Here is a 12,211-nt window from a genome sequence, read left to right as displayed (position 1 = left end):
AATGTCTGAACCTACACACAGTAGCCTGGTAAAAATGCTAATTTTAAAAGAAATAAAAGAAGTTTTTGTATCTGAACTCTTCATATGTATATATTGGTTTTTAATGTTGGGGTCATGCATTACAAGTAATGTGAGTTACGTAATATTACTTTTTTTAAAGGGCACCTATGGTAAAAAATCTACTTTTCAAGCTGTTTGGACAGACATATGTGCATGCATGGTGTATAGATCGTCATATTGGGGTGATATGAGCACACCCAGTGCTTTATTTTCAATTTAACAACATAAAAAACGGTGGACCAATTGGATCGGTTTTCAAACCGACCGCAACTTTACGTAGGAGAGCGGTCCCCCCGCCCACCAATATTGATTGACAGGTGCGTCATCATATCCTCAGTTTGTTGATTCACGTCCGCCATTTTCAGCGTGAGTCGAAGCGGAATCACTAAAGGAACACGCTAGCTCTATTTTTAGATGCAAGACTCATTGGGCTCAACACAAGAGCAATATTCTCCACATTATCGCTCTAATCGGAATTATTGGTTGTATCTTTAGGTAGGTTTGCAAACATGTGTACTTCTCATTGAGTCTACCTTATACTTCAGCCGTTTGCATTTCTCGCGATCCCAGAAGCTCCCTGTGATCTTAACTAGCATGCGTTTTAGAATTCTAAACATCGGTTTCTATCAGGGTACACTCAAGTCGACGGCTGGGCGCTGCGGACCGCTGCAGAAACCTATGTTTAGAATTCAAAAATGCGTGGCGCGACGATTCGGGACACTTCATGTTTGTGCCGCGCCACAGAAAGTGTCTGGTGTGCCGTGTCGCGGCTTCGAGCGATGCATCTCGTGCCTCAGTCAAAGTTAATTCAGTGTGCGTGGTTATTAGTTTCTGTGTACAACCTCGGCACTTGAAACTAGCACACAGTTGGCTGTAAAACTACAAAGACACAAATGATTTTGTACTCTCTGCTTGGTCTGTGTCCGACTCGTACATGTATGACTGAATGCTCCACCTCTCACTCCAGCTCGTTCTCGCAGTCTGCCTGTCAGACTCTGTTGCAAACGCAGAGCGGGTGAGCTCATGGCCCCGCCCCTTTGTTACATTGGCGGGAAGCTGAAACTAATTTACATGTGAAGCAACACACCCATAAATCAGCAAACTGTGGACACGCCCCCAACATGACACTTTAACACATTATAATAAAAAAATCTGAATTGTGTTTTAAACTGAACCTAAACTGGCACACTCAGAAGAACATTAATATTAATATTAAATCATAAAAAAGAGGTAAACTATGTGCCCTTTAAGTAACAAGTAATGTATTACTTTTAAAAATAAAAATGAAATGATATTTGAGTTACTTTTTTAAAAATGTAATGCGAGTTACTTTTTAGTTTAGTTAATTCTCTTTTAGAAAATTACTGAATTCAAATGAACACAGTCACATTAAATCCCTCACACAATGAGAGAATGCAGGAACAGACAGAAATGAAGATGGCAGAGCCTTACATTTCTGCGATGGAAAATTCTCGTTATTTTGAGCGCACTGAAGTAAAGGAAAAGGATTATCTGAATGGACAGTGATTTCACTTTTTAATAAGACCAAAAGTAGCAAAACATTGCTTCAAACGTTAATTAACCTGTATATACGGCATGTAGAGCTCTAAGGTCAAGAAGTTCTCCGAAGATAACTTGCTACATATAATAGTGATCCTAAACATGCGACTCTGGCAGGACTTAAACCTGCAATCTTCTGATCCGAGGTCAGACACCTTATCCATCAGGCCACAAGGCTAGGTAAATTTTTTACAGGTTTTATACTCAACCATTAAATGTTCTTTCAACAGCCTTTTATCAACCATTTAGAATTGCATAGAAATCGCCATAGAAAACCCAAAAAATAAATAAACTCAGTAAATTTAGGCATGTAACATTAATATTTTAGTTATTTTTTTTAAGGTAAATAAAGGTTATACGGTGTGTTGTTAACTCCTCTATTTAAAAAAAAAAAAGGAGAAGAAAAAACCCTGCGAGTTCTAGTTCTGAAAGAGATCAAGCCTCAGCCAGGTCAGAAAAAGTAACTCAAAAGTAACGAAACACTTTACTTACCATAAGAAAGCAATGCAACTAGTAATTGTTTGGCGAGCAACTCAATATTGTACTGCATTACTTTCTAAAGTAAGTTTCCTCAACACTGCTTAAGAGTAAGTGGATAACCTCAGCTTTCGGTTGTGAAAATGGAGGTAGCTTTTGGGTTATGTAAGTAACTCCAGAGTTAGTCTGTTTCAGAGAAGTTACTGAGGATTGCGTGCTCTTGATGAGGATTAGAACTCGCAGTTATCTTTATGAGATTGATTAAACTAACTCTTCTCAGGTGTTTTGGAACTGAAATACAGTAAGCAGGTTTTGGGTTAATCAAGAGTTCAGGGTGTAGCAGATGTTAAGTTAACCCTGCTTTCAGGAATACCCCCTGGCCTGTGACCTTTTAAGTAATTTAGACTGATACATTTATATCTTAATCATCTATTAAAATACATAAAGTCATTATATTGTAGGCAAAATTTAAATGAAAGTGAAACAGCAAGCTCTGAACAATTGAGAAATTGAATTTACCTTAAATTTTCAAATATGATCAAGTAAAATTGATTTGTTTAGCATACTTCGCAATGCACCTTTCGAATCAGCGTGTAATAGTATTTTTAAGAGCTGCGTGTAGCAGAATAAAGCTGGAAGATATACAGTTTACATTTGCAGAGACAAACTATCAAGCTGAGATTTGCTATATATGCACATATGACTGCAAATGCAGACATCCTTATTGGATATGCAAATTTAAACAAACTGTTGTAAGGGTCTGTAACTAAATTTTGTAGTAAAAATAATAAATAAAAATAATAAAATGATCTGCAATAATATTCATTAATGTACTTGATATTTTGGTCTTTTGTGACAAAAACTAAATATTGAGAGAGGTAAACAGTAATATATTTTCCATCGTTAATCCCATTCCCTAACTGCTCATTCATTAAAGTGCCTAGTATTTTTAGTATAGTATAAATGTATAGACATTTCTGACTACTCAGGGAGTGTTGCAATAAGATGTATTTCACCATTTACATAGATCAAATAACCTATCAGAAACCAAAATTCAGTGAGACCCTTTTAGCTCAGACATTCAAAAATATATCTTGTCTGTTAACTTACCAAACACACAGGGGACAACTGTTGTAGAAAGCTTTAGTCTTTTAGATTTGGGATCCAATACTGCTCCAAACACACCTGCATGTAATTATCGGCTAATACTGAACAGTTGAGTGGTGTGATCGATTTGACAATAAAGATGCAACCCCAGCAGGACTTGAACCTAAAGTCTTTTGATCCAATTTCAGACATCTTATCGATTAGCCCACAAAGTCATATAAGAGAGAGGCTTGAATCAATCAGGTTTGCAGGTAAAGAGCAGGGTAAACTTAGTCTGACTTTATTTGCTACACCTGCATTTAACAAAGAAGTAACCCCGGCAGGACTCGAACTTCCAATCTTCTAACTTGAAGTCAGACACCTTATATATTAGGCCACAAGGAAGTTGCAAAACGAAGTTTGAATCAATCAGGTTTGCGGGTACAGAGGAGGATAAACGTCGCCTGATTTTATTCGCCACACCTGTATTCAACAAAGAAATGACCCCGGCAGGACTCGAACTTGCAATCTTCTGATCCGAAGTCAGACGCCATGTCCATTAGGCCACGAGGCTAGACGCAAAAGAATTTTTAATCAATCAGGTTTGCGGGTACAGAGGAGGATACACGGCGCCTGATTTAATTCGCTACACCTATATTCAACAAAGAAACAACTCCGGCAGGACTTGAACCTGCAATCTTCTGATCCGAAGTCAGACGCCTTATCCATTAGGCCACATGCGAAAGAAGCTTTAATCAATCAGGTTTGCTGGTACAGAGGAGGATACACGGCGCCTGATTTTATTCGCTACACCTGTATTCAACAAAGAAACGACCCCGGCAGGACTCGAACCTGCAATCTTCTGATCCGAAGTCAGACGCCTTATCCATTAGGCCACGAGTCCAGTTGCGAAAGAATTTTTAATCAATCAGGTTTGCGGGTACAGAGGAGGATAAACGGCGCCTGATTTTATTTGCTACACCTGTATTCAACAAAGAAACGACCCCGGCAGGACTCGAACCTGCAATTGTCTGATCCGAAGTCAGACGCCTTATCCATTAGGCCACGAGGCCAGATGTGAAAGAATTTTTAATCAATCAGGTTTGCGGGTACAGTGGAGGATACACGTCGCCTGATTTTATTCGCTACACCTATATTCAACAAAGAAACGACCCCGGCAGGACTCAAACCTGCAATCTTCTAATCCGAAGTCAGACGCCTTATCCATTAGGCCACACGAGAAAGAATTTTCAATCAATCAGGTTTGCTGGTACAGAGGAGGATACGCGTCGCCTGACTTTATTCACTACACCTGTATTCAACAAAGAAACGACCCTGGCAGGACTCGAACCTGCAATCTTCTGATCCGAAGTCAGACGCCTTATCCATTAGGCCACAAGGCCAGATGCGAAAGAATTTTTAATCAATCAGGTTTGCGGGTACAGTGGAGGATAAACGTCGCCTGATTTTATTTGCTACACCTGTATTCAACAAAGAAACGACCCCGGCAGGGCTCGAACCTGCAATCTTCTAATCCGAAGTCAGACGCCTTATCCATTAGGCCACATGCGAAAGGATTTTTAACCAATTAGGTTTGTGGGTACAGAGGAGGATAAACGTCGCCTGACTTTATTCGCTACACCTGTATTCAACAAAGAAACGACCTCGGCAGGACTCAAACCTGCAATCTTCTAATCCGAAGTCAGACGCCTTATCCATTAGGCCACGAGGCCACACGAGAAAGAATTTTCAATCAATCAGGTTTGCTGGTACAGAGGAGGATACACGTCGCCTGAGTTTATTCACTACACCTGTATTCAACAAAGAAGCGACCCCGGCAGGACTCGAACCTGCAATCTTCTGATCCGAAGTCAGACGCCTTATCCATTAGGCCACAAGGCCAGATGCAAAAGAATTTTTAATCAATCAGGTTTGCGGGTACAGTGGAGGATAAACGTCGCCTGATTTTATTTGCTACACCTGTATTCAACAAAGAAACGACCCCGGCAGGGCTCGAACCTGCAATCTTCTGATCCGAAGTCAGACGCCTTATCCATTAGGCTACAAGGCCAGATGCGAAAGAATTTTTAATCAATTAGGTTTGTGGGTACAGAGGAGGATAAACGTCGCCTGACTTTATTCGCTACACCTGTATTCAACAAAGAAACGACCCCGGCAGGACTCAAACCTGCAATCTTCTGATCTGAAGTCAGACGCCTTATCCATTAGGCCACGAGGCCAGATGCGAACGAATTTTTAATCAATCAGGTTTGCGGGTACAGTGGAGGATACACGTCGCCTAATTTTATTTGCTACACCTGTATTTAACAAAGAAACGACCCCGGCAGGACTCGAACCTGCAATCTTCTGATCCGAAGTCAGCCGCCTTATCCATTAGGCCACGAGGCCAGATGCAAAAGAATTTTTAATCAATCAGGTTTGCGGGTACAGTGGAGGATACACGTCGCCTGATTTTATTTGCTACACCTGTATTCAACAAAGAAACGACCCCAGCAGGACTCGAACCTGAAATCTTCTGATTCGAAGTCAGACGCCTTATCCATTAGGCCACGAGGCCAGATGCAAAAGAATTTTTAATCAATCAGGTTTGCGGGTACAGTGGAGGATACACGTCGCCTGATTTTATTTGCTACACCTGTATTCAACAAAGAAACGACCCCGGCAGGACTCGAACCTGCAATTGTCTGATCCGAAGTCAGACGCCTTATCCATTAGGCCACATGGCCAGATGCGAAAGAATTTTTAATCAATCAGGTTTGCGGGTACAGTGGAGGATACACGTCGCCTGATTTTATTCGCTACACCTATATTTAACAAAGAAACGACCCCGGCAGGACTCGAACCTGCAATCTTCTGATCCGAAGTCAGACGCCTTATCCATTAGGCCACGAGGCCAGATGCGAAAGAATTTTTAATCAATCAGGTTTGCTGGTACAGAGGAGGATACACGTCGCCTGATTTTATTCACTACACCTGTATTCAACAAAGAAACGACCCCGGCAGGACTCGAACCTGCAATCTTCTGATCCGAAGTCAGACGCCTTATCCATTAGGCCACGAGGCCAGATGCGAACGAATTTTTAATCAATGAGGTTTGCGGGTACAGTGGAGGATAAACGTCGCCTGATTTTATTTGCTACACCTGTATTCAACAAAGAAACGACCCCGGCAGGACTCGAACCTGCAATCTTCTGATCCGAAGTCAGGCACATCTATTAGTTCACGAGGCCAGATGCAAAAGAGATTTGAATGAAACAAGTTTGCAGGTAAAGAGCAGTGTAAACGTCACCTGATTTAATTCACTATACCTGCATTTAACAAGAAACAAACCTGGCAAGACTGGAACTTGCAATCTTCTGATCCTAATGGCCCGTTTCCACTGAGTGGTACGGTACGGTTCGGTTTGGTACGCTTTTATGGCCGTTTCCACTGTCAAAAAGCGTACCGAAAGGGTACCAAACACGAGAAAGGGTACCAAAAGGCGGAGCGTTTGAATGCTATTGGTTTACAGAGATACGTCATTCGCTTATGCAACAAGCCAGAATGAAAACAAAAAACCCGCCATGTTTGAAATACACACAGCCGAGAGATTATAGCGGAATTATAAATACATATAATAACGAGCCATGGTCGATCTGGGCTCAAACAAACCTTGTTGTCGTCTGGATGAGCAGCCACAAAGCCAAGAAGAAGAGCAGATTTACCCTGTGCCGCGTAGTTTTTTTTTTGCGCGAGCAGTTTCGCTTTCTTGCTAGCGCTCGCGCGCGTCTAACATTATATCTGAAATAACAAACTTCTTGAGCTGATGATAATAACCTGCGCTTGATTATTGACGTGCTTTTGAAACCCGATCCTGTCAGACACTGACAAACGCGAGAGTGAAGCATGAAGAAACAAAGGAGAAGCTGGAAAAAAAAGAGCACATTATTTTTCAGCAAACATGAACAAACTGCCATGATTAACTAACTTATTATCTTCACCTTTTGGACTAATATGAACTCAGAATGACGGAATTACTCTCTAACAGAGGCTACATGTGCTGCTGAAGATTACAGACACAGATGAGAGATTTTCGCTGACTGTAGGCTATATTTTGTGGTGTTTTGAACCTAAATACCGACGAAATGTCTGTTGTGTGTAGTTCTTCTGTAGTTGGTAACATATCGGAGACTGTAAGAGGCTGTATGTGTTTATATATGTTTATTTATTTAGTTATTTAATATAATTACAGACGTTACAGTAGGCTGTTTCACACTGTCATTGATCTGCAGTTATAATCAACTCATGTTCATTGAAAAGTTAGTAATAAACATTTCTACACAAGTATTTATGTGTAAAGCATCTGTTTTATGAGAAGTGCTTTTCATATGATATGTAAGTGACCCGTACAGCTTTACTGTAGACATTTCCTCGAGCTAGAATGACGTCGACTGAAACTTTCTGTTATACACCACGCCCACTAAAAGGGTACCCTTGTTAGTGGAAACGCAAGCCTGATAAAGGTGACCCGTACCAAACCGTACCGTACCAGTCAGTGGAAACGAGCCATAAGTCAGACAACTTATCCATTAGGCAACGAGGCCAGATACAAAAGAGGCTTGAATCAATCAGGTTTGAAGGTACAGAGGAGGATAAACGTCGCATGATTTTATTCGCTACACTTGCATTTAACAAAGAAACAACCCCGGCAGGACTCACACGTGCAATCTTCTGATCCAAAGTTATACAACTTGTGCATTACGCCACAAGGCCAGATGCAAAAAAGGCTTGAATCAATTAGGTTTGCAGGTAAAGAGCAGTGTAAACATCGCCTGATTTTATTCGCTACACCAGCCTTTAACAAACAAGCGACCACAGCAGGACTCGAATCTGCAACTTTCTGATCCGAAGTCAAATGCCTTATCCATTAGGTCACGAGACCTGATGTGAAAGAAACTTGAATCAATCAGGTTCACCTTATCCATCAGGCCACGAGGCCAGATGTAAAAAAATCTTGAATCTATCAGGTTTGCAGGTACAGAGGAGGATAAACATCGCCTGGTTTTATTCGCTACACCTGCATTTAACTAAGAAGCAACCCCAGCAGGACTCAAATGTGCAATCTTCTGATCTGAAGTCAGACATTTTATCCATTATGCCACAAGGCCACATGTGAAAGAGGCTTGAGTCAATCAGGTTTGCAGGTAAAGAGCAGTGTAAACGTTGCCTGATTTTATTCGTTACACCTGTAGGTAACAAAGAAGAGACCCCAGCAGGACTCAAACCATCCATTCTGCCACTAGGCCAGATGTAAAATAGGCTTTTTCTGTTCATGGTTTGCAGGTCACAATAGACCAGGCTAACAGCTAAAGGATGTCTGTGCGTACAACACATTTCCTTATCCACGAAAGAAAGTGAAAGTAAAGAATGAGGAGGCTCATTCTCGTGCTGCAGATGGTCTGTTAAACAATTTTCTCGCTAGTGAAGTGTTCAGTTTTTCCACTTACAAACAGGGCCGGATTAAGAACACATTGGGCCCTGGGGCTATAGCAAATCCAAGGGCCCCCCTTTAAATTTTTTTTTCGTGTGTGTGTGTGTGTGTGTATATGTATGTATGTATGTATGTATATGTGTGTATATATATATATATATATATATATAAATATATATATATATATATATATTGTTGTTGTTATTATTATTGTCATTATTATTAATTTAATAATTAATATTATTGTCTAATTTTACACCATTTGATTTATTTGATTATTGTATATATTTTTTATTATTTTTTTATTGTATGTGTATATATTAGAATAGGCCTGCAAGCATACAAAACTAAGTAATGACATAATACAAAATTTTAAGTTCAAAAAGGCTGCAAAAATCAACAAAAGAAAGAAACATTTGCAATCCTTCCTAAATTAGTGCTTTATAATACTTTGAATGGGGGTTTACCTTTAAAATGTTTCTTTAGAACTTCAGCTGACCATAAACCTGTAATGATATAATATCTATAATATCCATGTGTCTAATATACAAAATAGCTTATTGTAGTCTAGCATCCTTATTTTATTTATTTATTTATTTATATATTTTTGCTTCAAATGTAATGTCTGATGAAAGTCAGTGCCAATATTTCATTGCATCAATTTAATTAATATTATATTACTGTCAATTTCATAATAGGGGAAATTAAACATTCATTATGAAAAAAAGTTTGCTTTCTAACTGGTTCAGTTAGACTTACTGTAAAGCATAACCGAGTGTATTTACTTGAGTTAGATACTCCGCAATGATGGATATTTTGATAACTGCTCATGTAGGTTTGTTGATTCGTTCAAAGACTGTCTCGGTTATATTGTGTGATGGAAGGATTGTGCGGGCGCGCGCCGGTTTAAGTTTAGCTGTAACCGCCACGTGGCCGAGACAGCGCTTTAGTTATTATTAGTCCATTCAGCATTATTTTGCCTATCACAGCTTCTTTTACTACTTGTTCAAGTGCATCAATGATGAAGACTGTTTAAATAAAATTTTTTGTTTCACTACGAGCTTGGTTAGCCTACCTTTGACTGGACGGTTCTTGCGGCAGTGCCGAAATAAGGGACTGTCCTGGAAAAATAGGGATATCTGATAACCCGTATGGGTGACTAAAAGGTCAGTGTACATTTTGTACAGCCACTCTGAGCCCCAGTTTAGCACCAGCATCACTGTTTTTAAACAGCAGCGAACCGAAAGGAATACTTCACATTATCCACGAGAGAAAGCATTAATCAAAGAGGCATTTCCCGCACCATAGCGCAAATTAATTAAAGGCCCCCTTCTTCTGTAGGCCCTGGGGTTTCAGCCCCACCTAGCCCTTATGTTAATCCGGCCCTGCTTACAAAGTCCACCATGTAAATAGCAAATGCGCTATGGCGCAAGCAACTGACTCTTAAAGGGAATGGGAGATGAGACTCTGATTGGTTTATTCTCAAAACACACCTATAACTCATTAAGAGAATAAGCTCAACCCTGTTAGACCATGCGCTGCAGGGCAGAGCGGATTTTTCCGTCCTTAAAATAGCAAAAGTGGATTCTGACACGCCCTTAATGCTTTTGCGCCCTGCGCTTTGTACTTTGTGCCTAGATCGTAAAAATAGAGCCCTTAACGTTTAAAGATTTAACCTGCAATATTCTGATCCGAAGTCAAACGCCTTGTCCATGAGCTTTCCCATCACAGGACGCAATGCCGTTTTCAAATACTGATTCAACAAAACACAAAAAGTAAAAGCAACAGTGTTGGAATAAGTTACTTTTGAAAGTATCGCATATTGTATTTTGAGTTACTCCCCCCAAAAAGTTACTAGTTGCGTTACTTTTTATGGTGAGTAATGCGTTACTTTACTTTTGAGTTACTTTTTTTACCTTATTATTAAAAGTTTAAAGCAAAGTGTTTGCTATTGTATTATTTGTCTTAAGTGAAATCACTGTCCGTTGAGACAATCCACTTTTCCTTTTCTTCGATGCGTTCACAATAATGAACACATTCTCATTGACTGTGTGAGTCATTCATTCATTTTCTTTTCGGCTTAGTCCCTTTATTAATCTGGGGTCACCACAGCAGAATGAATCACCGACTTATCCAGCAAATGTTTTACCCAGCGAATGCTGCAGGTGCAACCCATCTCTGGGAAACATCCAGACACACTCATTCACTAGCCTACCCAATTCACCTGTACCGCATGTCTATGGACTGTGGGGGAAACCGGAGGACCCAGAGGAAACCCACGCGAACGCGGGGAGAACATGCAAACTCCACACAGAAACGCCAACTGACCTAGCTGAGGCTCGAACCAGAAACCTTCTTGCTGTGAGGCAACAGCACTACCTACTGCACCACCGCGTTGCAGAGACTGCATGATTCAATATGACTAATTTTAATTCAGTTATTTATTTTTTTAAAGCTAACTAATTAAAAAGTAATTTTATTATGTAACACTTTCCTTTTAAAGTTTTACCCCAACACTGAAAACCAATATATATATATATATATATATATATATATATATATATATATATATATATATATATATATATATATATATATATATATATATATATATATACACATACATATACATAGGCAATAACAATACATGATATACTTAACCATAATGTTTTTTCAACAGCCTTTTATCAACCATTCAGATCTGCATCCAATGACTGTATAAAATAAACTGCCGGCCCGAGGGCCACTTACGGCTCGCCCTATTCGTCCCTCCGGCCGTAACGTCAAAAATATAACGAGATTCGGCCCCCCAAAACATATATTTTAGAAACACTATCATTGTTGCGTTAGCCACTTGTGCTTTTGACCCGCCACCTAGTCGACATTTAAAGTACTGCATTCACATTAGTTTTACTTTCATTGCCTCTCACTGTACAGTCGAGAGTAACTCACATGCGTTTTAATTCTGTGGCTCATTTAAACGTTAAATATATATGTCCGTAAGCGCTCTACTTTTACTATTTTTGTAAATATTCAAGGGTCGTTCGATTATTATCAGTTATATTCCACGTTATATTCCTCATGGCTTACACGTTATGCTGGTGGTGTAACAAATATGATAATTTTGCTAATATTCGATTCAAATGGTCTCCTCATTTGCTTATTAACATTTGCAATGTTAATTGAACATGTTAAAGTAAATGCGAATATGTACCTATTTCCCCCCTCCTTATTGTAGTTTTACAAAAAAAAAAAAAAAAAAGAAAGATATTAAGAAGAACAATTGCCAGTAAAGTCACTTAAGTTCCCCAAACTGCTTTCTGCTGTTCACACTATTGTGACAATACAATTGGTTGGGACACAAAAATAATTATTAAGCCTATTATTTGTAGTATTTTCGTAGCAATTTAAACTCCCCCTTCAATATGTACAACAAGAAACAAAAAGCTAAAGTTTTGACTGCATACTCTGAAAGAATGAGTGTGTGTCTAATGCTCAGCCATATACACAACAACCACAGATATATTTCAACAGCTG

The 12,211-nt window shown here is 39.5% G+C and overlaps 12 non-coding genes across 12 annotated transcripts; all 12 read right to left on the bottom strand.

Moving 5' to 3' along the window:
• Window positions 1–3,684: 3,684 nt before the first annotated feature.
• trnar-ucg (transfer RNA arginine (anticodon UCG)) lies at window positions 3,685–3,757 on the bottom strand. The gene has a single exon. It is a non-coding gene; the product is annotated as a tRNA-Arg (tRNA).
• A 257-nt stretch (window positions 3,758–4,014) lies between these two features.
• trnar-ucg (transfer RNA arginine (anticodon UCG)) lies at window positions 4,015–4,087 on the bottom strand. Its single transcript has one exon. It is a non-coding gene; the product is annotated as a tRNA-Arg (tRNA).
• A 96-nt stretch (window positions 4,088–4,183) lies between these two features.
• trnar-ucg (transfer RNA arginine (anticodon UCG)) lies at window positions 4,184–4,256 on the bottom strand. The gene has a single exon. It is a non-coding gene; the product is annotated as a tRNA-Arg (tRNA).
• Window positions 4,257–4,513: 257 nt separating this feature from the next.
• trnar-ucg (transfer RNA arginine (anticodon UCG)) lies at window positions 4,514–4,586 on the bottom strand. The gene has a single exon. It is a non-coding gene; the product is annotated as a tRNA-Arg (tRNA).
• Window positions 4,587–4,843: 257 nt separating this feature from the next.
• trnar-ucg (transfer RNA arginine (anticodon UCG)) lies at window positions 4,844–4,916 on the bottom strand. Its single transcript has one exon. It is a non-coding gene; the product is annotated as a tRNA-Arg (tRNA).
• A 96-nt stretch (window positions 4,917–5,012) lies between these two features.
• trnar-ucg (transfer RNA arginine (anticodon UCG)) lies at window positions 5,013–5,085 on the bottom strand. Its single transcript has one exon. It is a non-coding gene; the product is annotated as a tRNA-Arg (tRNA).
• A 96-nt stretch (window positions 5,086–5,181) lies between these two features.
• Window positions 5,182–5,254, bottom strand: trnar-ucg (transfer RNA arginine (anticodon UCG)). The gene has a single exon. It is a non-coding gene; the product is annotated as a tRNA-Arg (tRNA).
• Window positions 5,255–5,519: 265 nt separating this feature from the next.
• Window positions 5,520–5,592, bottom strand: trnar-ucg (transfer RNA arginine (anticodon UCG)). The gene has a single exon. It is a non-coding gene; the product is annotated as a tRNA-Arg (tRNA).
• A 96-nt stretch (window positions 5,593–5,688) lies between these two features.
• trnar-ucg (transfer RNA arginine (anticodon UCG)) lies at window positions 5,689–5,761 on the bottom strand. Its single transcript has one exon. It is a non-coding gene; the product is annotated as a tRNA-Arg (tRNA).
• Window positions 5,762–5,857: 96 nt separating this feature from the next.
• trnar-ucg (transfer RNA arginine (anticodon UCG)) lies at window positions 5,858–5,930 on the bottom strand. Its single transcript has one exon. It is a non-coding gene; the product is annotated as a tRNA-Arg (tRNA).
• Window positions 5,931–6,026: 96 nt separating this feature from the next.
• trnar-ucg (transfer RNA arginine (anticodon UCG)) lies at window positions 6,027–6,099 on the bottom strand. Its single transcript has one exon. It is a non-coding gene; the product is annotated as a tRNA-Arg (tRNA).
• Window positions 6,100–6,195: 96 nt separating this feature from the next.
• trnar-ucg (transfer RNA arginine (anticodon UCG)) lies at window positions 6,196–6,268 on the bottom strand. The gene has a single exon. It is a non-coding gene; the product is annotated as a tRNA-Arg (tRNA).
• Between the last annotated feature and the right edge of the window lie 5,943 nt (window positions 6,269–12,211).

The sequence above is a fragment of the Danio aesculapii genome, chromosome 7 (assembly GCF_903798145.1).
Source record: "Danio aesculapii chromosome 7, fDanAes4.1, whole genome shotgun sequence".
Classification (NCBI taxonomy): domain Eukaryota; kingdom Metazoa; phylum Chordata; class Actinopteri; order Cypriniformes; family Danionidae; genus Danio; species Danio aesculapii.
The sequence above is the reverse complement of the archived record's forward strand: the minus strand, read 5'-3'. Positions and strand labels throughout refer to the sequence as shown.